Raw genomic sequence first — 23,916 nt, 5'->3', positions numbered from 1 at the left:
GTTTGAGGATGATGTCTCTTCAGAACTTCACCCTACTTTACTGTTCACATACCTTTTGTAATTTTCCAATTGTGGCAGATAGACTCCACAGTAGTCCCCTTGATCCCAACTTCGTTGTGGCCATGCTTTGTATCACTCCTTCCCCTTGAGTATTGATGGGACCTGTGACTTGCTTCTCACCAATGGAATACAGCAAATGCAACAGAATGTACATAAAAACATATGTGTGACAACATTATGTAATACTGTTGCCATTTTTCTAGGAAACTCTCCTTGTTAGCTTTAGAGAAGCAAGCTATCATGCTGTGGGCTGGCCAAGAGGGGAGCTAAGTGGCAAGCTACTGAGGGCAGCACCTGGTTAATGGCCAGCAACATACCGAGTCCCTTAGTGCAACAATCTGGAGCAAATAGAATACTTCCAACAACTACATGAGCTTGGAAGCAGGTCCTTTCCTAGTCAGGCCCCAGATGAGGCAGCAGCCCCAGTTGATACCTTGATTGTGGTCTTTTGATACCCTAAAACAGCTAAGCAGTGCTCAGATTCCTGGTCCACAGAAACCATGACATAATAAAATGTGTGTTGTCTTAAGCCCTATATTTGAGGTAATACTGTTAAGTAGAAATAGATAACTAATAAATCAATCTTCTTCAACTATTTTTTGAAAGAAATTATAATCATAACAGGATTCAGGTTTCTCCCATAGAAAAATCCTTATTACTGTTTTGGAAAAGTTGCTTTTGATAAATGTATAATATTTATAAATGTGTAAGTCCATATATTCTCTCCAATAGCATACATAAAAGGGTTGCACATATCTGTCAATTTAACACTTATAGAATTCATAAGCTACGAGGAAATTTGGAGAAGTGAAGCAACTTACCCAAGTTCCTACAGCTAGTTAGTGACAAATCTGGGAGCAAAACTTGCCACATTGAAATGTGATTTTTAGCATTCACAGATCATGCAACCAGGAGGAAAGTCTTGACAATCTTCCATTTTTTAAAGTGTATACTATCAAAATCTTTCAAGAATTCTCCAAAGACAAAAATTTTCTCACCTAGAAAGTATACTGCCATATGTAAATTTAGCCTTAAAAAAAAAAACTCAGAGCTGAAGAAAATGGCTTTTATTTGTATTTGACTCCCTATTTCACTCTAGAGTATTTCATGATAAATGCTGTTTAGCTTTTATATTTTTATCCAGGATCCTATTAATACATATGAGCCATAGTAGGTGCTAAAAAATAAAGACAGCCCAGACTCTGCTCTAGCAAAGCTGCTGGTTTGAAGTGGCATAGATAGATCTGTCTTGGCCTCCTAAAAGATTGTCTTAGAGTGTTTTATTTGATCCCAACAAGAAAGCATTAATGATGATGCATGCACAGTCCCTGGCACAGAGCAAATGTACCTGTTGTTATTAGACAGAAAAGAAATGGGAGGTGCAATGGGACAGTGTGCTCCAAACCTTTAGCAGATGATGAAGCAAATCTCCCCACCCTATTACTTTGTAATTCCCCATAATTTTACTTTCAATAGTTTGTCATCTTATTTGATAACAACCCTGATAGAGAGAAAAGAGAAATGCATGCTGAGAGCAACTGGAATGATTCATCAGAGTGAACAATTGCCCAACCATTGCCATGTGTAGAAAGGGGCTGAAAGTTGCACCAGTATAAACAAATACTTTTGGACTTCTGCCAGAGGACCAGGACATGGCAATGGGTAAACCGCCAGGTTGAGCTGACAAAACCTGGCCTCTCTTCTTTTGGTATCTATTTATTGAGCACCTACTGTCCATCAGACACTGTGCTAGATACTGGGAATATAAAAAAATGAATAAAGCACAATGTTGGGCTTCAATAAAAATAAATTGTAATATAGTTCTGCAATAGAACAATATATACAAGGCCACACAGAGGAACAAATGATTAACTCTAGCATGGGAGTCAGAGAAAGCATTTCAGAGAAGGTACTGGGTTTCCATACAGGGTGGCAAAAATGTCCTAAAAGTGATTGCATGGTGATGCTTGAACAACCTCACGAATATAGTAAGAACCATTGAATTGTATACTTTAAATGGGTGAACTATATGGTGAATTACATCTCAATAAAACTGATAGGTGGAAAAAACCATGCCAGATATAAGATCATTGAGTGCTCAAATAGCCTCAATTTTTCACATGTCTCTATGTCCATGCCCTCTGACATGTGACTTTCTACTTCCTCTCATTAAAGAGGTAGATTCATTTCCCCACACATCAAATCTGGGTTGACCATATGACTTGCCTTTCCTTTTTTAAAAAAAAAAATATTTAATTTATTAATTAATGAGAGACAGGGGCGGAGGAGTGCAGAGACACAGGCAGAGGGAGAAGCAGGCTCCATGCAGGGAGCCTGACATGGGACTTGATCCCGGGTCTCCAGGATCAGGCCCTGGGCTGAAGGTGGCGCTAAACTGCTGAGCCACCCAGGCTGCCCTGACTTGCCTTTCCTAAGAGAATGTAGGGAAATGGTTCAGGGTCAGTTGTGAGCCTGAGACTCAAGAACCCTTCCATCTTTCCATTTGACCTTTGCTCCTCTGCCATTGCCATAAAAACATACCTGGATTAGCCTGATAGAAGATGAGAGACACCTGGTGAACAGAAGAGTCTCTTTAATCATCCTATTTGAGGTCATCCTAGATTAGCCAAAAGCCAGCCAATTCCCAGACATGAATCCCAGTCATGACTAGAAAAAAAACTCCCTATCAAATCCAGCCCTGTCAACCTTCAAACTCATAAAATATGTGGGTTTCTTTGTTTTGTTTTAAGCTACAATATTTCAGGATTGTTTGCCAAATTTTCTTGGTAGAAAGAGGTAACTGATAGAGTGGTAAACATTCAAGTGTCATCTCATGAACTTCAAGAAAGAGGATAAGGAATATAGTGAATGAAATTCAGAGCTTCTTGGACATCTTCTCTTACAGAGAAGGAGAGGGAGGATTAGAATACATACATTCAATTGTATGTGTATGTGTGTGTGTGCATGTATGTGCACAAAAATATAAAAATGCTGGTTAAAAGTAGTACAAAGTGGTTGGAAATTCCACAGTGACACTTTAAAATATACCATGTACTGGGATACCTGGCTGGCTCAGTCAGGATAGCATGCAACTTTTGATCTCAGGGTCATGAGTCCAAGCCCCATGTTGAACGTGGAGCCTACTTTTTAAAAAAGTATGAGTAAAAAAGTATTTTATGAATAAAATATAGCATATACTATTTAGTATCTAGTAGTGATTACATTGCAAAATACATTTTAGTTTTTTCAGTATAAAAATTCAGCCAAACAATATCACATCTGTGGTATTTGAGCCAAAAATGTATAACCTTGACCTATTCCTAGAAAAAAATGTTAGAATAACCCAAATTGTGGGACATTCTATTCTAGTGAAACAACTGGCCAGCACCTTGAAAAGTGTCAAAGCCCTGAGAGACCAAAAAAAAAAGGAATTTTCCCAGATTTGGAGGGAATAAAGGAGACACGGCAATTAAATGAAATATGGAATCCTTGGATCTTAGAACAGAAAAAGGACATTAGTGGGATGATTAGCAAATTTTGAACAAGACCTGTAGATTAGTTGATAATAAAAAATATTAAATCAAATGTTAACTTTCAGGTTTCAATAATTGTATTATGTAAATAAGTTCTCAACATTTGTAGAAGCTTGGTGAAGGATTATACAAGAACTCTGTGTACTATCTTAGCAATATTTTTGTAAGTCTAAAATTATTTCAAGATAAACTGTTTTTTAAATCAGAAAGTTAGACCAAGGATAATGTGATCACATTTACACACAATTTTTTTTTTTTAAAGACAAGAGTATATAGAAAACTGTTAGCAACAAATGATTTGTGGACATGCCAGACACTATTCTAGATACTGGTGGTATAGCAGTCAATAAGACAAAAAAAAATCCCTAGACTCACTTGGAAGTAGACAGATACATACAAGATAATTTCAGCTGGTACTATACTATGTAGAAAATAAAACAAGGTGAGAGGGTGAATACAGGTTGGGTAGGCTACTTTATTTATTTTTATTTTTTATTTATTTATTTTTTTTGGGGGGTAGGCTACTTTAGATTAGGTGCCCAGGATAACTCTCTCTGAGGAAGTATTACTTGAATGAGACCTGACTAACCTAAGGGGCTCACTTTGTGAAGATATATGGAAGGGACATTCCAGGCTGGGAAAAGCAAAGCAAAGGCTCTGAGGCAAAGCAAATAGGAAGTTTGACAGGAAGAGAATGGCTAGACAAGCCCAGGGTGGAATGTGACTGGGTCAGATGGTCAGACTGGACTGTATCCAGCACAGGCACGCCTGGGTAAGGAGTTTGTGCTTTAGTTCATGTACAAAAAGAATTTACTGGATGGTTTTAAGAGAGATGGAACATGGTATGACTTACATTCTTTAAAATGCCATTTCAGGGACGCCTGGGCGGCTCAGTGGTTGAGTGTCTGCCTTTGTCTCAGGGTGTGATCCCAGAGTCCTAGGATCGAATCCCATATTGGGCTTCCTGCATGGAGCCTGCTTCTCCCTCTGCCTATGTCTCTGCCTCTCTCTCTTTCCCTCTGTGTCTCTCATGAATAAATAAAATCTTTAAAAAACATAAAATAAAATGCCATTTCATTTTTTTGTGTGGAAATTGACCTGCGAGAGGACAAGAGTAGAAGGAGGAAGGCCTGTCTGTGAGTACTGTGATTATGATAGGTCTAGAGAAGGAGGGATGGTGGTTTGACAGGGTGGTCAGTGAAGGTGGAAAGCAGGGAATGATTTGGGATATATATTTTGTTGGAGGTGGAGCAAAATTTTGCAGATGGATTGGCTGTGGGAAGTGAAGGAAAGCAAGGAATCTGGGATAATTCTTTGTTTTCTTGTCGAATTATATAGATTTTGGTGCCAGTTAACAGGGGAGATTAAACAGTTTTCTTGGGAGAAAAAAAATCAAGAGTATTGGGGAAAAAATCAAGAATTCTGTTCTAGCTATATTAAATTTGAGACATCGGACCGTCATTATTTCAGAGGTTTTGGCAATAATTAGTGTGTGCGTATGTGTGTGTGTGAGAGAGAGAGTATAAGTGTATTTTCTTTTAGGAGCTTACATTTTGAAAAAAAAAAATGAAGTAGGTTGAGAGACATTCAAAATATGCTTGGCCAACCAGGTCCCTCAATTATTCAAATAGACAGGAAGCATATCTCACCTGGAAAAGTTACTGGAATGAGATTAACGTATAGGACAAATGGCTCCATCCTAAAAGCAAGCAGTTAGAGAATTCACAAAGAAAGGCAATGTATTAAATTTGTTCCTATCATGAACCATGCGGGGCATCCATGTGTGAGCCTTCTATAATCACCATCACCCGTGTAAATACAGTATCTTTCACGAGAAAAACAATAGAGAACATGCACATGTCCTTCAGGTCAAGAAAAAGGAACTCTTACCAAATGTGCATGTGGGAGGAGCCATAATAGTAATTTATTTTCTTTTTTAAAGGAACACTGCACAGGGGAAGCTGGGGACCACAGGAGTGTAGCTACACGAGGGACTACAGTACAGCGGTCAAGGAGGCAAGGTCAAGGAGGTAAGGCACAGCACCTCCCAGGCTATGCTCCAGTCCCACCAACATTTACTGGTTGTACAAATTGGTTCAAGTTCTGTAACCTTCCCCTGCCTCAGTGATGTTATCTGTAAATCTGGGTTAAAGGCACATAGTAGACCCTGTAATGCCCACACCCTCCCCTTTCCCAGACTCCCCTAGGAGTGTTACCAGAGGATGGCCTTTGGCTGTCAGACCTCTTTGGGGATTGCCTTGGTTGAGGAAATTGTCTCTCCCAAGTTCATACCTCCTTCCAGGGCAGCCCACATCCAGTGACTAGTCAACAAGAGGTTTAAGGGCCTGAACTCCCACTTCAGAACAGCTGGAAGGGTCTTCCAGCTCCAGAGCTCCATGCGGAGTTGGCTGATGCCTTTGGTGGGCTTTGATTTCAATGCCTCACTCTACCCAATCTGGCTTCCTTCTCCTCCCTCCCGCAGGAATTGTCCCAAGATCTGTCCCTAAGAAACACCCTGCAGTGCTGATCTCTCCCCCTTAGACACTGCTCCCCAGGGAGCCCAATCTGTGACATAAGAGAACCCTCCTCAGAGAGTGACCCCTATGAATAAATAAGTCATGGGGCACCTGGGTGGCTCAGTGATTGAGTGTCTTCTGTTGGCTCGGGTTGTGATCCCAGAGTCCTGGGACTGAGTCTTGCATCAGGCTCCCCACAGGGGGCCTACTTCTCCCTCTGCCTATGTCTCTGCCTCTCTCTGTGTGTCTTTCATGAATAAATAAAATCTTTTAAAAAATAAAGGAATAAATAAATCACTGTACAGAAAACACTTCAAAGAGTGTGTGTATTTAGTAAGTGGATAGAACCATTACCTATTGTTACTGAGGTGTTTTCTTACGAAGTTATCAATGCCTGCAATGGTCTTCTCCCCCTTAGCCATAGAAGGCTCATTGCAATGGCTTGAGTTTATTTCCCATACATTGTATTATATATCAATAAAGTTAACTGGCTTGTCTTGGGTGACAAGAAAGTAAAGAAATGTATTTCTGGCCTATTTTATGCTACTAGAATCCCTTATTCTTGATTGTCAGGAGAGCATCTCTGTGTTTGCAATTTGATTATAAAAACCTTCTCTGTTTATATACATATTTTTTAATTGAGTAAAGACAGATATGAACTGTATTTTATTTTATTTTTTTTGAACTGTATTTTAATTAGGCTGGGATTACATATATGTCCTGACAAAGACTTCTTCATGACAGGAATTCACATTTATCGAGTCTTCTTAGATGAGAGGAAACACATATCCTCAGCTTAGTCCATCCTGTTCAGGAATAGTTCTGATAACCAGAGGCATGGATATTAAGCTCATTTTGTTACTGCATTTTAATTTTCTGGCTCATTCATAAGTACTTGATCCTTAAGAATAAAATAGAGGTGAAACTTTTCCCTTAAAACTAAAGATCCTAAAAACAAGAATAACCAAAGAGCTTTCATTCTAGACAGCAATGAATACAAGGCCACATAAAGTTCAATTTGAAAAACAAACGTGACCCCAAAAAATCAAGTTATACTTTAGATTAGACCACACTCTAACACATCAGTAGAAAAAAAAACCGAGCCTCAAATATAAGCCAGCTGAAAAGTAAAGGCTATGGCTGGTAAGAAGTTATCTTTGTATCACCTACAATTCTTCAAAGAGCATTAGTTGTATAATGCAGCTAAAAGCCACGTATACAACATATACAACAGCCGACTATATTCCTCTCCCAACTAGAAAACCAAAAAGTTTGTGATCCTGATCTCCTATATTTGTCTAATATTATTCCCTGACACAAAGTCTTCATACTAGGAACAGTTTTGTAAATAATCACCAAAAGAAGTTCCCTCCCTGTCCTGTTCAGTGGGAATTCTGGACTATTTGTTTTGTATCCACCCATGTCCACTTGAAGGCCTTAGGCTTTCATGAGACTCCAAGTCACTATTCATGGCAGTTGGAGTCTATGCCCTCCCCCCAGTGGGCACCTCGTTTCTCAGCCACAAGTTGAATAAATTGGGAATGGCTGGCATAAAGCTTGAGTTGATCACTGATGTCCACCCATTTCACTTTCTTGGCATCATCACCAGTTTCCAGAGGAAGATGATCCATGATCTCACCTGTGTCATTGTGATAGTTCACAGCCCTGTCTCCATCCATGCATTATCTGTGTTTTGGGGATCATCCATGTAGCCTTTATAGACGACAAAGCGTTCCCGACTGAATAGTTTGTGCAGCTGTTTCTCCAACTCCTGTGTTTCTGCTCTGGGTTTCTATAAGGAGTTCATGGCTTCCTCACCAAATTCTCTCTTCACTGTGGTACTAATTTTCTCTCCTGGCTCCACCATTCCACCTGCGATGGCCAATTCTCCACAGTCTTTCCTTTTTATGGCCACAAATTGTAAGACGTTTCTCTCAGAAACAGGACGGATCACTCTACTTCCGTTATCCTTTATCTACCTGGTGAGGATGGGATCTGCAGCATGATTGGGACCCCACCGCCCAAAAAGCCCTCTGCCCACCAGCCCTGTCCAACCTGCAGGGTTTCTAGGTCTGCCATTTTCAACCTCATACAAACCATTCTAGCTCCTTCTTTCAACATGCCCATCCTCCTCATTGAATTTGGGAGAGAAGTTCTTTTCTCCCACCAGAGGGTCTGCCCACATGGGCCCAACCAAGACACAACTGGCAGTGTACTCCACAGGCTTGTACTCTGGCCACTCAAGCAGCCAGCGTACTTTCTTGTTGGGACCCGGCTTCACTCCACTTTAGAGCCAGGGTATGGAGATGCAGTGCCATTTGAATGGGACTTGATGAAGCTTGGAGGAAACCCACATGAGGAAGACAGGCTCCAACCAGCCGAGATGTTGGGGCAGCTGCTGGGCCAGGGGGCAACAGAGGCCCCAGTCTTGGAAAGAGACATCGTTACTAACCCTTTTGCCAGGTGGTGTCCAGCCATCTGCTATTGGGCGGCCGGCAGAGATGTTGGTGGCACTCAGGAGTGCCTGATGCTCATGAAGCCAACCATGCAGCAGAGCCATGGGGTAGGAGTTGGGGAGGTAGGCACCCCACCCTTTGCCCCTCCAGGCCAAGTGTGCCTTTTCATTTTACACTGAAAGATTTTGACATCTAGAAGGGCTTCCAAATGCAGAGTGCTGGGGTTGAGACCATTGTCCAAACACCTCCAACAAAATTAGCACACAACCACCGAGGTACTAGCCACTATGGGTAGATTTAGTTCCTTAGGTCCAGAGCCACAGTCTGTTTGGGAAAGGGCAAAATGAATGGCAGGGGGGACAGGTGGGACACAAAGTGCAGTGCCTTGTTTGGGATGATCAAAAGCCTGGTGAGTGTGACCTCCAAGGAGAAAGAGAACTCACTTGTTGCACAGAGCATGGTCCTTGTAGGAAATCCATGATGCAGGAGGTGTGGGAGATGATTCATATCTTGGGTCCACCATCTACTAGCTGAATGGCTTGGGTAAGTTGCTTAATCTTTCTCTTCAAAGGAGTATCTGCTACAGCATGCCAGGTGCTGTGTCAAGCACAGAAGATTCGATTGAGATCTGGACCCGTGGCCTCTGCTCTTAAAGGATTTCAGTCGGGAAGGCAGCACATACATTAAAAAGTAGGACTAACACTGGAAGAGCAGAGCCCTGGAATCCTTAAGAGTTGAACATAATCTGGTTCAATTCTTGCTTCCCCTCCTTCACTGGGACTATCTTGGGCAAAGTGACTTAAGCTCACTTCAGTTTCCTCATGTGTAAAATGCAAGTAATAATATCTATCTCATAGGGCTGTGCTGACAATTAAGTGGGATGTTACATGTTACATGTAAAGCTGTTAGCACAATATCTGGCCCACTGTACACACTCAGCAATGCTACTTGTTATTACTTACTTACCATTATCTTTTTGCCGCTGCACCTTGAAAACTGTGTAGAAAAGAACAGGACAGTTGAAATAATTATGAGAATTGAGAGACTCAGATATGAGGTCAGAGTTAACCTATGATTTCTCTGTGTAGAAAAATTCAGGCTGAAAAATAACAGTATCTAGATCCTAAAGTGATAGAGAGAAGGGGCACTGGCTAAGTCATGTCTAAGAAAACAAATCCTAGGGAAGGGTATCTTAACATTTGAAATAAATAGTTTTAGAACAAATGGAGTACTATATACTATAATTGAAACCCAAAGGATAGTTAACATTTTCTAAAGGTTGTTCCATGTTAAAGCAGTCCCCTAAATTATTTTGATGGTCAAACATGTTTGGGAAATTCTACATATTTCACCAATTTCCCTTAGAAACCAAGGATTTACATTACTGTTTTAAAGATGCTGTGAGTTCCAGTAAAAAACAAACTGATCAACCCTAAACTATTTAATTCTGTTTTATTTAGTATTTTTCAGATTACCTGACCAGAGAATGCTTTGTTTATGCAATAGTTGGCATTATTTTAGGAACACACCTCCTCAAGTTTAGAAAAGTTTCAAAATGTGTGTGTGTGTCCTGGGGGATAGATCTCTAACCATTTGAAGTTATTACCCTCACAGTGAAAGGCAACCACTGAAAACTCACCCATCACCCTCATAAAGAACCCTAAGTTCAATGAGCTACATTTCCAGAAGGCTTGAAACCCAGAAATAGCCAGAACTATAAAGAACAAAAAGTGGAAAAGAACTGACAGCCTGGAAACGTGAGACCTGGTCGTCGTCGTCGTCGTCGTCATCATCATCATCATCGAGAATTTGCCAAGTGCACTGTACAAAGAACCACCAGAAAAGAAAGATGATTATTAAGGGACACAGTCCCAGGTCTTTAAGTCATGTTTTTTTTTTTTTTAAGTCATACATTTTTTTTCAACTGTGGAATTATTCTTCTTCTGGGCCCCCTGGAAATGCAGTGGGAAAACCACTGATATGAAAAGGTAAACATGTTGGAAGAAGACACTTGTAAATTCCTTCTTATTTCCAGGCATCATAATGTAACTCACAAGAAACAAATGAAGCAGGAGTCTTGGGCTTGGTTCTAGCTTTCCCCCACCATAGGCTGACAGTCGGCTTCTCAGGGTCTTGGTTTCTCACTATAAAAGGAATTGTTTGGCCTCTGTTATCTGCTAAAGTCCTTCCAGCTTTAACATTTTATGATTCTAGGATCTTTGAAAATTTCATTATTGGAAGGCCAAGGTTGATTTTTGCTATGAATCAAAAAAACAAAAACAAAAACCAGCCAAAAAACAACCAGATATTCCAATATAAATGACCAGATGCCCAGGGGACAACAGACACTTGAGGAAAGAAAGCAAGGGAGCAGGGAAGGCCTGGTATGTCAAGTACAGTACAGAAATACAGTGAGCCGAAGAAGACTTCATGGCATACCTACCTGAAAAGGGACATTAAAACCAGTAATGAGGGATGCCTCGGTGGCTCAGCGGTTGAGTGTCTGCCTTTCGCTCAGGTCATGATCCCCGGGGTCCAGGTTGGAGTCCCACATCGGGCTCCCTGCAGGGAGCCTGCTTCTCCCTCTGCCTGTGTCTCGGGCTCACTCTCTGTGTCTCTCATCAATAAATAAATAAATCTTTAAAAAAAAAAAAACAGTAACGAGAGGTTTTGTTTGCTTTTTACCATCATCAAAGAGAAGACATTTAAATCAGACCATTTGATGATCATGGTGCAAAAGGTGCCCTAAGGGAAGAAATGAAGTATTATAGCTGAGACCAAAAGAATTATTTGTGGGGAAGCCACTGGGGAGATTCTCCTTTCTAAATTGTCGTCCAAGACAGAAAAACAAACAGAGCTAGACACAGAGAATATTCTGGGCCATCTAGGAGAAAACCCTGAAGGAACTGTATGTACAATCAGAGAACAAATCTTTGGTCTGTCACTATGAACTATTCTTGGGCCAGAGCTTGCTGGCATGATCCCATTTTATCAAGAACATCATGGAGGGCAGAACGGGCATGGAGAGGACCAGGCTGATTTCAGGACCCCAGCAGTGCAATAACCCCTAACTATCCTTCCAGCCTCTCTTTGGGAAGCAGAAACAAGTGGTACCCAGAAAATTGGATTACCATGAGCTATCCATCTCTTCCTAAAGTGATGCTAAAGTTCAAGTTCCGAAAGAAATCTGGAAGGAAAGCAGAGAAGAGCTTTTCCCTTCTCTTTAAGATGATGATACTGATAAATGACCATAAGAAAATAACTACCATTTACTAAACACTTTCTGTGTACCAGTCTGTGGCACACTGGTCATTGGTCTGGCTTTGAAATAAAAGAGAAAAATGGGACAGTGACTAACTTTTTTTTTTTTAAGATTATAGAGAACTGTGCCTTTTAAGAAATGGTTTAGGTAGTATAACTAATCCAACCATATATAAAATAGGGGCCATTTACAATTTCACCTAAGGAATCTGAAGTAAAATATCTAACAATGAAAGTCAAGTAGCCTTTATTTATAGGAGAGGTGAGTTGCAGTTCATGTGGTGTGATCGAAGGTGTTAGGGAAGTCCAGCTGCTCAAAATATGTCTTCCTGACCCTCTTAAAATACTGCCTGGATTTACACCATCAAAATAATCCCTTTTCAATGTGGTTTGTATTGTAAAATGCACATTTACTTCACATTCAGCTGTTGTCATGCTTCCTAGTGAATAGTGGAGCAGGCTGACAACTAGCTAAGGACATCAAGTGAGGAGACAAAGATTTGAAGGAGGAAGGGGAGGGATCCTGTCGGTAAGGGTGGCATTGCTCTAGTCAGTTCCACAGCATGTGGGCGCCTGATAGGTCCCAGATCCTGAGCTAGATCCAAGAGATTAGAAGGTAAGTAAATATGGTTCATTGCCTCAAGAAGCTTATAGTCCAGAGAGAGAAACTACACAAAGATTATGGGGCTGGGAGAGTTCTGGAAAGGGGAGCCAGAGACTCAGAGAGGAAAGGTAGAGGGACAAAGATTTTCTCCCATCACAATGTATTGAAGGACTGGACACTCGTTAAAGGCAGGCTTTTTCTTGGTCCATCGAAATTGAAGCTGGTAGGTTTCATACTCTGGAGGCTGCAGGATGACAAATCATTTAAACCCCTTTAACTCAACGACTTTTTTTTTTTTTTTTTGTCCTTTGAAATTGAAATTCAGAAAATTTGACTCTATCAGAACTTGTAAACTATACTGCTAATTGTGAAGTGGATGCCCCTTGCTAATTTTTCCTGCCCCCCCCCTTCTGCCAGAACTCCACAGTGTGCAGTACTGATTGATTGTACGGTGGGGTTGCTGAGGCTGGTGTCCGAGCAGGCCGCAAGGAGTGCAGAGGAAAGGCAGCCGGGAGGTGAACAGAGAATTTATTTAAACAGCAGACCAGAGGAGAACCATGTTTGCAGACAGCATTCGACGAGCACCCTAAGACATAGTTTCTAGGAATGGACAGAACTCCCATTACCTCTTAAAAGGTTTGGACAAGTTCTTACTCTGGTATCTGCTAGCCGAATAGCCATGGGAAATCCTAATGATAGTCACCTCTATTTATTGAAGACAGACTACATGCCAGGCACCATGCTGTGCGTTTTACCCGGAAAAACATTTAATTCTCACCACAACCCACTGGGGTGGATTCTGTCATTTTCCTTCATTACAGATGAGGAATCTTAAACACAGATAAGTTCAAGGTCATATAACCTAACATTTGTCAAAGCAGGCATTTGAACACATGTGGTCATATTCTAATGTCCACATTTAGCTACTGTCACACTCCAGTAACCTATGCCTGTTAGGCCTCAGGTCATTCACTTCAAAATGGACATGACTTGCCTTCTTTCTGACTTTAAAACCTTATGACTCTAATTATATGAATTATACCCATACTTATTATTCTTCAGGTTAATCTGTGTTTCTGAGTAGTCTATCTTAGAGAATTGAAATCTAAAGGCAAACATCTGAAATCCGGTCTTAGATCCTAGCTGTACCTTTTGGGTTCAGTCAAATTGGACCATATTACTGACTGTTTCACCAAGAAGGCCCTTCCTCAATCTCCATTTATCGAATTCTACCCATCCTTCACAAGCCAGCTGAAATGCCGAGTTAGAATTCAGATCTATTAGACTGTTGGAGGTGGAGATTTGGGAGAAATAGTTGAGCTAGTTGCAAGGAAAAGATGTAGAATAGGAAAAAGAAAGGGTGGAGAGAGACACTTAGGGAAGTGGAAAGTTAAGAGCAGAGATGTTGGTGACCTGCACCAGCAAAGCCTTCCCTCTTATGGGCAATAGTGAAGCCACCAAAGTTATATTTGCTGGTGCCCAGCTAGTAGACGAGGTGAAGGTGAAATGACATACCATATGTGAAATATCTAGCACAGTGTCTGGAGGGGGAGTGCACGATAGTTCCGAATTCCATGGCCTCCCATAGGAACCTGCTCATCTCCATGCTGAAGACAGTTGCCATACTTCCCAGGAAGAAGTAGGACAAGGAGAGGTAAGCAGAGACTCCACGGAGAAAAGAGAAGTCAGGAGGGAGTATATTAGAACACAAAGAGAAAATATGAGAGCTAGAGAATAAGAGAGAAAAAGGAAATATAAGGGAATGTTGGTAGAGAAGTGGACAAAAAGAGAAATGGAAGCAAAAGCATGAAAAGAGAACAGAAGGAAGAAGAGAGTTCTGGGGCCGGAAGAAAGTTTGTTCTGCCCTTGCAGAATCCTGTGCAGAGGAAGAGTGCCAGAGGTTAGGAGGTGTCAGCGGCTTGCCACTGTGCTCCCTGATCTACCTCATTTCCCTACTCTGATCTGTCCTGTAGGGGCTCTGACCCCTGCCTGCTCTGTCATCTTGTCCACTGGCTTCTGCTTTCTACCACTGGGTGGCCCTGGAGGGTGGGAGGAAAAAACTAGGGGATTTCTTCACTTTGGGAGGCACCTCCAGCAGTAGTTATAACTTCCTTCATGGTTCTAGCTCCCAATGGGCAAGACCTTCATGGTTCTGGCAGCCTCTTGCCTTTGTCCCTCCAGCCCTAGGGGAGGAGATGCATCTAGCAGTTTAATCTCAGGATTGCCTCACCTTCCCTTGGTTGCACTTCCAGTTCTTTCAACACCTTTGTAACTAATTCGCTGCATTAAATCATCACTATTGAGTTGCCTGGGAAAGAAAACTTTCATTTGGATTTACCCTGAGTTCAAAGGCAGCTTTCCCAAAGGGACTAGAAGCAGTGGATCTAAAACCATCCCAAGAGTCAGGAAGGGTTTAGGTTTACTTCCCCACTGTTTGATTGGAGAGTGACTAATCCATTCTGTCAGAGTTGAGGGACTCTTAGCCTAGGAATTATCTGTAAAATGACTAGGTTCATGGCCATTAAAGTCTATTCTTTCATGATATTCTTCCATTAATCACCTTGGATCTTGGCTTAAGGAACATCTCAGTTTTATTCCCCCAAGGGTTATCAAGTGCCCATTATGAGTATGGATCGCACACATAGCTAGGTGTGGCGGGGGGGAAAACACAGAGGCACGGGGGAAATGGAGGGCATTCTTAGTTTTTAGAAGTATTTGCTTTTTGCAAGATGAGGTTTACAGACTATCAGGAGACCTCTTGATAGAGTCTCTCTTGAGTTTTTCCAGTAGCAGCAGAGCTGCAGACACTCCATGACAATTTTATTCTTACAGTGTTCATCTCTCCCATCCCCAGGGCCCTGTTAAAACCGGGATCCTGTTCTTAAGGAATCCACAGACTAGTGGGGGCACAGAGGAGGCACATGACTGACCCTGAAGCCAGAGGGATGCCAACCATAGGGGGTGGATTCTGCACAGGGTTTGGGGAGACTGCACAGAGACAGGAGGAGATGCTAGACAAGCTGAGCCTAGGAGGGTCTGACAAGCTGAGGGACCTAGTGGGTTTTCTGGGGTTTTGGCAGAGAACAGAGCTGGCTCAAAATCAGTCTCAAAAGAACAGAAGCATCTACGCTATAGTCTGTAGGCAAGGGTTTTGGGGATGAGGGTTGGGCAGTGGAGGGAGGGGACGGGGCTGACAGGCGGAGGCCTAGCTGTGGAAGGCTCTGACACTAAGGAATTGGGGCTCGAGGCCATGGGGAGTCATCCGGGATCTCGGGCATCATGGGGCAAGGTCACTCCTGGGATGGCAACTTTGAACGCTGCGTGAGGACAGAAAACAATCGGAGAAGCTGGAAGCCGGGAAGAGACCGAGCTCCCAGGCATAGCTCACAGAGGAAGGTTGGGCTCGGCCGTCGCCGAAGGGGCACGTCTGAGCTCCGGCTTTCTATGCAGTCAAGGGCAAGGTACCTCCGTCTGTTGGGGTGGGGGTGGGGGTGGGCGTGGGGGTGGGGAGGGACGTGCCCCTTCTACGGCTGAACGGTACGAAGTCTGCAGCCTCAGAAGTTTCGAATTTCTCCTTGCCAAGGTCGGGCCCCTACAGGTGGGCGACCGCGAGCTCTGGGCCCACGCGCGGCTCCACGGCCGGCCCCGGCGGCCGCCGCGGCTCGTCCCCTCCAGGCCCGGGCGCCGCCGCGAGCCGGGCCGAGCCGGGCCGGGCCGGGCCGGGCGCTCCCGGGCCGCGCGGCGGCTGCTCGAGGAGGCCCGGCGGGCGGCGGCGGCGAGAGGCTGTGCCCCAGTTTGCGTCCAATCAGGGAGTGCGGGCTGTGCCCCGAGCCGGGCAGCAATGCGTAAACAAACCCACGGCAACTCCTCCGCCCCCTCGGCGCGCTCGCCCCGCGCCCGCCGCCGCCGCCGCTGCCGCCGCGCCCGCCGCGCCCGCCGCCGCCGCCGCCGCTCGGCTCTCCGCGCGCCCGCCCCCGCCCCCCGCCCCCCGCCGGGCCGCCCCGGCCCCCCGCCCGCGCCGCTCGCGGCCCCGCTGCCCCGCCCCGCCCCCGCCGGCGCGGCTTCCCTCACCTACCGCCCCACGCGCGCGCGCTCGCGCACCACGCGCCCCGCGCGGCCCGCCCGGATCGTGGCCTCCCGAGAGCAAGGTAAGGGCGACGCGCGGGGCGCGGGCGGCTTCCCCGGGCGGCTTCCCCGCGCGGCTTCCCCGCTCGGCGCGGCGCGGCGCGGCCCGGGGAAGTTTCTGGCGTCGCCGCTTTCCGCTGGGCCGGGGGTGGGGGCGGGGGCGGGGGCTCGCCCGGCGGGCGGGGGGGCCGCGCGGGGCCCGGGGGTCGCCCGTGGCCGGGGCTGGCGTCGGCGCGAGCAGGCGGGCTGCGCGGGGGGCGGGGGGCGGGCGGCGGGCGGCGCGCGGAGAGGGGCCGGCGGCGCGCGGGGAGGGCCCCGAGGAACTTTCTCCTCCCCGAGGGGCTCCTTCCAGCCCCGGCCGCGGCCCCGCCTCGGGAGCAGCCGGCGCCCGGGCTGGAGGGAGACCGTGAGATGGGTTTGAAGGAGCTGACGCAGTTTGTGACGCTCGCGGCTTCCTGACGGGGACCGGCAGGAGCAGCGCCTCCTGCGAGCAGGGACGAGCCGGGGCGGCGCTGGCCCTTCCCCCGCCCCGGAGCCGCGCGCCCGGGCGCCTAGTTCGGGGGCGGCGGGCTCGGGGCCGGGAGACGGGCCCGCAGCGCGCGTTGCTTCCGCCTGGATGAGCTCGGGTTATTATATAAGATGTCACGGAGAGGGAAGGGGCGAGCGGGAGGCGCGTCGGCGAGGGCGCGTCGGCCCCGGGCGGGTGCGGGCGGAGGCGGGAGGCTGGGCGGGCGGGACCCACCTGTGCGCCCTCCGCGCCCCCTGCGGCCGCCTGCGGGGGGGCCGGGGGGGGCCCGGGCGGGGGACGTGTCCGCCTCGCTCCTCCCGGCCCCGGAACACTCGGGCGGGCCGCGGCCGCGACGTGCCGTTTCCTCTCCGCCGCCCGGCCTGGCTTCAGGCATCCGTACTTCGAAACATTTGTTTAATATTAAGGAAGCTGCGTGTGCGGCCGCCCTCGTACGCCCGGAACGCGTGGCCCTGAGCCCCAGGGCGGTGAATGAATCATCGCCCGCGGACCGGGCGCCGATGATGCATGCGGGGTACACTCGCGCGCGTACTCGCCGTGTGCCTCCGACCCGGGACAGCGGCCCTTCTGCAGCGATGACGCCTGGAGGGGCCGGGGAGAGTCCGTGCAAAGGAGCGGCCGCTCGTTTTCTCCCCCTTGCACAATTTTGGGGAACTTTAGGGTGTCAGGTTCCCCCACATTTCCCGAAGCTTGTCTCTCGTTTTGGGAAGGATTGCACGATTCCACCTGGCTGCATTAATGAGTCGGTGGAAGAGCGCTGATTCGCTGCGAGGCCGGGTCCTGTCTCATTGAGAATTTGGATAGTGTCAACTGAGGTATGGGGTTCTGAAGGAGTCAGAAGTAGTTGCCTTTAAGTAGTTGCCTGCGCTCAAGTACCGCTAAAGTAATTAGCAAGAACTTTAAAAGTTAGTACATCTTAAAAGAAAAACAAGTGGTTCCTAAGTAGGAGTCCTAGTTAAAGATTTAGAGGTGTGTGTGTGTGTGTGTGTGTGTGTGTGTGTGTGTGTTAAGCCAAATCCAGAAAGGAACTTAGTTTGCCGTTGATACAGAACTTTTAACCACTGTCACCACCCTTAAAGACCAACTTGACTCATTCCCACCTCTCACTACATTCGTGGGATTAAGAATAAAATTTTCTTATCTTGCAGGACTCAAGTCGAACGGCACCTACTCAGCAAAGTTCCTCTTGATCACCTTAAATAGCTTTTCATCCTTCACCCCAGGAACCACACCCAATTGTATTTTATTTCCCCCATAGCACTTGATCACTATCTGAAATGTTTTTACTTTTGTCTTTAAGCCCTGTCTGTTTGGACTAGAATGTAGCCTCCACTGTGGCAGGGATTTTTGCCTGTTTTGCTCACTGCTGTAACTCTACCACCTAGAACAGTACCTGGAATATATTAGGCACTCAGTATTTGTTGACTAGTGAATGAATAAATTCTTTTTCCCGATTTCTTGGTAGGTCTGTCTTTGACAGTTGAAAGTCAGTGCCTTTTGTGAGCAAGGCACTAGAATGGTGCAGTTTTTTCTTCCAGTTTTAATTGATTCATTTCCTCCTCTGTGCTGTTTAACTGACAGCACAAGCTGGGTTTGAGTATCACATCCTAAGATGCTGAGTGTGAAGAAAGATAAGGCTTATAGAACCTTGTCAAAAGAAAATGTATTACTGTATAAGACTGTGGGTGATTAAAAATACCACCTGTGCTAATTGAAAAAGAAATGCAAGATATTGAAATGGAATCAACAAAGTCAAGTTCCCACAGTGTATTTTCACTCATCTTTGAAATACTGATAGTTCTCTATTCCTCCTTCCCCACTGTTTTCACCAACCTCAACTTTGGCTGAGGCTTGGGAAAGTCTTTAGTAAGTAGCACTTAATATGAAGTATTAATTTAGCTAAGTGAATACAAGAGGCCTTACCTCTGCTTTGTTCTTATGAATGTCAGTAACTCCACAAAAGAGTGGATAGAAAGAATTACTTAAAATCATATTTTAAACATCTTAAATGTACTGTAAAGAATTAAAGCTATAATCAGTCAGTGATATAATGGAAGATTTCAAATATAGTGATGAATGCTACCTCCTTAGAGGATAAACTTTAGTATCCTTTTTATTATTATAAATAATAAACTTTGGAAAGTTACTAGTCAGCTTTACTCTTGTAGCAATGTTTTTACAACTCAGTACTTCCAAAGTTAAAGAATGGGCATCCAGCAGTGCCCTTTCCCTACAGTAGTTGCAGTCATTTTCAAAAGCATAATCTGATTTCAAGAGTAAGCTCAGCCATCATGGAAAGTTAAAGCTAAAAGGGACCTTGAAACTACTTAACACAATTCATTCCTTTGTACCAGTCTCCTCCTTTGAGGAGACTGAGACACAGTGCGATGATGACTCGTCAAGGCTGCAGACAGAGCATGCTGAGATTAGGACTAAGCATTTTGATTCTTGTTGGAAGTCCCTAAATTAGCCAGAGCTCCCATAAGTGGGGGAGATGTGATTCCTGTCAGCCCACTGCCTGCCTCCTGCATGTGAACTCTTAGGTTAAAACTTTGTCTTACTCAACTTTGTGCCCTCCCATGTACCTTGGACATCTAGGAGCTCAACAAATACTTGCTGACGGTGGTTGGGCAAATGTGTTTTAAGTTGAGGAATATACTTAAGAATTGAAAAAGAAAAAAAAAAAAAGAATTGAAAAAGCAGAAAAACGTATCTCATTTCTAGATTAAAGAAGTTTTTGACAAGTGTCAGAATGTTGGCCTTAATCAACCTTAGAACGTTCTTAGGAATGAACCTTAGAACGTTCTTAGGAATGAAGCTACTGTTTCATTTTCACCACTTCAGTTTCAAACAAAATGGTTGTGAACCATACAACTGTGTGTGCTCACTTAGTTCAGATAAGTATTCACTGGAAAAACAGTAGGAGACAGGAGTCAAAACATCTGGTAGGTCTTGCCTCTGCCACAGTGTCCAATAAGAAAAGCCTAGACTGGACAACCAAATAGAATTGGGGCTAAGCTCAGCTCTGCCCCCTAACAATCGGGTCCTCTGTAGCAAGTGCCTTCACTTTTTTTTTTTTTTAAGCATTCTCTCATCTCTAAGGTAGGGGTAGTAGAACCTACCTTTGAGGATTGTCCAGGGGCTGGGTAACATTTGTCAAGTGTCAGGTGGTGTACGCTAGGCCCATAATAAATGGTAATAGCTACAATTATGACTTCTGATTTATGTGACCTTGGGAACAGCTTCGTCTCTCAAAGCTTTGGTTTTCTCAACTGGAGCATTGCTAGTTGGGATAGGACAAGGGAGGGTGGAGGAAGCGGGGAGGTTGGGAAGAATTAAATGATCCCTAAGAGCTGATCGATCTCTCTACATCTCCATAGTATGAGGAATCAATAAAGAATGCACAATCCTCCTGCAGTATTTACCTAAGTAAAATGAATCATATATATCCTTGAACTAACAGCAGAAATGGTTCATTTCGAGGCCTTCCTAACAATTTGGCATAATTAACTTTGATGATATTAAGTACAATTTCATTCTTTTATATGATGGATACCAATTAACTTGAATATTTCAGCCTCTCATTCAGCTTACTATATATGAAGCAGTATAAGGAGTCTACACGTTCCTCAGACATGGCACCCTTTCTTTAAGAGACTTGAGATTTATGTAAGGAGCCTAGAACTGGTAACGAAATGCTGTATTACATGGAAGAATTGTGAGAGAGGCACAAAGAAAATGCTTTGTAATTTCAAAAAAGGAAAAACTTAATTAAGAATTAAGACATCTTGAGCAAGGCCTTAAACAATTAGTAGGACTTCAGCTGGAGGAGATGTGGGAACCAGCCTCTATACTAAGACTTGAATGAAAGGATATATGAGCATATCCAGGAATAGAGAGGAATGTAGTTAAACTGGAGGACGAAGAACCTGGGGGCGGGATAGTGGGGCAGACTGCTGCAGGGCAAGGTTAGGACCGTGCTGTGATGGTGTTAATGCTGGGCTAAGAAGCTTATTTAGTAGGCAGTAGATCACCATCAAAGGTATTCTAAGGTTTGTGTGTTGGGGGGATGTGATTAAAGCTATGCTTTAAGATTAATCTGAGTCAGAGGAGCCATGGGTAGACCCAGTTAGGAAGCTATTAAGATACTCTCCAGAAGAGAAGCAATGTAAATTAGGGTGGGAGCAGGTCCCTTGGGTGTGACACCATAGAAGTAAATGCAACAGAATTGTTGACTAATTAGATGAGGAAGTTGAGGGAGAAGTCAAAGATGGAAGCTGAGTGACTTTGGATGGCAATGGCAGGAATTGAAATGGTCGAGAAGAATCACCTGTAAAGGCACTTGCTGGTAGTGTGAGGTCAGTAAGTGTTTGTCTCATTAATGGAAGCCATGACAGGTTTTGATTTATTTGTGTGCCTGTGGACCATCCAGATAGATGGGAGCCATTGCTAATAGAGGAAGATTGGGGCATCCTTATGAAGGGATTAAGTTGTGAGAAAGGTTCAAGATGTGGGTGAGAAGAATAAAGGGCTAGGGCAGGGCCTTGGAAAACCAATATTTGTGGGCTTGGAGGGAAACAGAAAGAGGCTGTCAGGATGCTGAGAAGAAAGAAAACAGGAGGACAAGGAAAAGGCTGGGTAAGGAAAGGCGAGAGAGGAGAATTAGTGGAGGTGGATAGGGTGGAAGACTGGGAAGAGATCTTCAGACTTCTCTGGAGAACCATTGTCAGCAGCCTTTGAGAATGGGGTTGGGCAGCGGAGACAAGTCAGAGACAAATCAGCCAGGTGCCTGAGGGGTGCCTGAATGGGAAGGAAGTGGAGTGAGCATAAACCATGATTGCTCTGTGAAAAGCTGAGAGGCTAATGACTAAAAACAAAAGCATGAGAGAGGCCTGAGAGTGTAGTGGGTGTTCATGGAGAGGGAGTGGGGAGGTAACTACCGAGGCAGCCCTTCGGCAGGCAAGTAGGAGGAGTAGGAACAAGAGAGAGTGGCCGTATGTCCTAATGGCCCAGAATAGTCTCTGGTTCACACCTGTGACCCCAGTTTATTTATGGGATAATGTCTGGGCAGATATTACAAATATCTGGAAAAATAATCCCTACTTTTATTCTAAAAGAAGGTCACTTTTTTGAATAATAAATTACTTGATCACTCAGGTCATGGCACAGGTAAAGTTACTCATGGAAAAACAGGTATGACATGGAGGCAAAAAGACACAGGTTTAGAAAGAGAAGTTGGTTGCTGGGAGGTGAGGTGGCTGCATCTGAAGTGGATCCATTCCCTTCTGTTGGGAAACAAGAGCAACAACAGAGGAGGCCAGCTGATTTGCTGAAAGTAAGTTGGGGATGAGGGGTAAAGTTGGGGAAGGGGAACATATCAGAAGGGGAAGAGTTTGGAGTCACTGCACATCTGAGTGCCACAGGGAGCCAGAGGTGGCCAGGCCTAACAAGTGGTAGAAGGAATCTTCCCCATCTTCCTGACTCTGCAGCAATGCTCAGAAAATTGGAAGTGGGGGTGATGTATCACTGGCACTGCTGGTTCCATCTGGGTCCTTTATGGAGTAGGGAGGCAAATGAGACTAGTGCCGATGGGCTGGGAGAGGAGGCAGCAGACAGGAGGGTGGAATGTGTAGCGGTTGGTTCAGCGGCGACAGTGGAAAAGGAGAAATAGGAGAGGATGTGCAGGGGCTAGTAGCAAAGGGCACAGAGAACTTACCGGGTTGTTTATCATTATGGAGAGGTCAGTCATGAGTGACCATGAAAACTCAGAATGTCACTGAGCTTGAAAATGGTGCGGTGTCACAGCTATGAGGCAGAAGGTCATTGATCTTCAGAAACTATGAGGACACAGTATACATTGTTATATATTAATTGCATATATATATTAAAGTCTGTTTTTTAAATTCTAGAATACATTTATTAAAGCCTTTCTGTACTTCAGAGTTGGAAAGTACCTTAAAAAATAGGGAAGTTGGCAGCCCCAGTGGTGCAGCGGTTTAGCACCGCCTGCAGCCCAGGGCGTGATCCTGGAGACCCTGGATCGAGTCCCGCGTCAGGCTCTCTGCATGGAGCCTGCTTCTGCCTCTGCCTGTGTCTCTCTGCCCCCCCCCCCCCGCCGCATCTCTATGAATAAATAAATAAAATCTTTTAAAAAATAGGGAAGTTATTCCTTCATTTAAAAAATGAGGAAGCTTAAGTTTTTTAAAGACTTTCCAGAAAGATTGTGACTTGCCTCATATCACAGACATGTGTGGCAGAGCCAGCTCCAGAAAGGACCAGAATCATGAATCTAAGTTTAGTATTGCCCTCTAGAGCAGAAGAAGTAATTAAAGTATCCACTGAACAAAATCTTAGAAAGCTTCCACTTGGCTTGCCTACTTACTGCAGCTAGAACACCAGTGTTTGTGGGCACAGAAACCCACTGAGGAGAGCTGTGGGTGATCGAGTCCATGTCCTCTGACTTCTAATGCAGCTGGTGGCATCTTTGAGGAGGACCCATGACAGGCAGCTGCTCTTCCCTGTGAATTAAAAAAACAGATAAATGTCAACAGATAGACAAAATATTAGCTTAATTATTGATGAAGACTACATTGGAAGACAGAGCTTGCTACGAAGTTCAAAATGGTCTTGCGCACTTCCACCCTCATGTAGATTTTGGAACATGCAAGATGGAAGGTTTGAGGCTGCAGGGCAGAAATACCCAGATCTCTGGCTTCCATTGCCCAGCTAGAGAAAAAGAGAAGGCAAGATCTCTTACACTTGGTGTCTTTCACTGAAAAACTCCATTTGCAAACTGAGATTAACCAAGTTGTCCCACCACTATAGGGAAGAATAT

At 44.9% G+C, this 23,916-nt stretch overlaps 1 protein-coding gene, 1 long non-coding RNA gene and 1 pseudogene across 3 annotated transcripts in view; 2 read left to right on the top strand and 1 right to left on the bottom strand.

Moving 5' to 3' along the window:
- The window catches only part of LOC144301412 (uncharacterized), a 54,291-nt gene extending 43,422 nt beyond the window's left edge, over positions 1–10,869 (top strand). Inside the window, exons 5-6 of the long non-coding RNA XR_013368236.1 lie at positions 5,536–5,623; positions 10,180–10,869. This is a non-coding gene — a long non-coding RNA (uncharacterized LOC144301412). The remainder of the gene's footprint in view (positions 1–5,535; positions 5,624–10,179) is intronic.
- Positions 6,765–10,613, bottom strand: LOC144301410 (ADP-ribose pyrophosphatase, mitochondrial pseudogene; annotated as a pseudogene). Its single transcript, XR_013368234.1, has 4 exons — positions 10,478–10,613; positions 10,312–10,386; positions 9,532–9,561; positions 6,765–9,162 (listed from the first exon to the last, which is right to left on the bottom strand). The product of XR_013368234.1 is annotated as an ADP-ribose pyrophosphatase, mitochondrial pseudogene (transcript).
- Positions 10,870–16,461: 5,592 nt separating the features above from the next.
- Positions 16,462–23,916, top strand: part of PCGF5 (polycomb group ring finger 5) — a 121,322-nt gene continuing 113,867 nt past the window's right edge. Inside the window, exon 1 of the mRNA XM_077878425.1 lies at positions 16,462–16,578. The gene's annotated coding sequence lies outside the window, so the exon portion shown is untranslated. The remainder of the gene's footprint in view (positions 16,579–23,916) is intronic.

Source organism: Canis aureus, chromosome 29 (genome assembly GCF_053574225.1).
Source record: "Canis aureus isolate CA01 chromosome 29, VMU_Caureus_v.1.0, whole genome shotgun sequence".
NCBI classification, from domain to species: Eukaryota; Metazoa; Chordata; class Mammalia; order Carnivora; family Canidae; genus Canis; species Canis aureus.
This window is presented reverse-complemented; position numbering and strand designations above follow the sequence as displayed.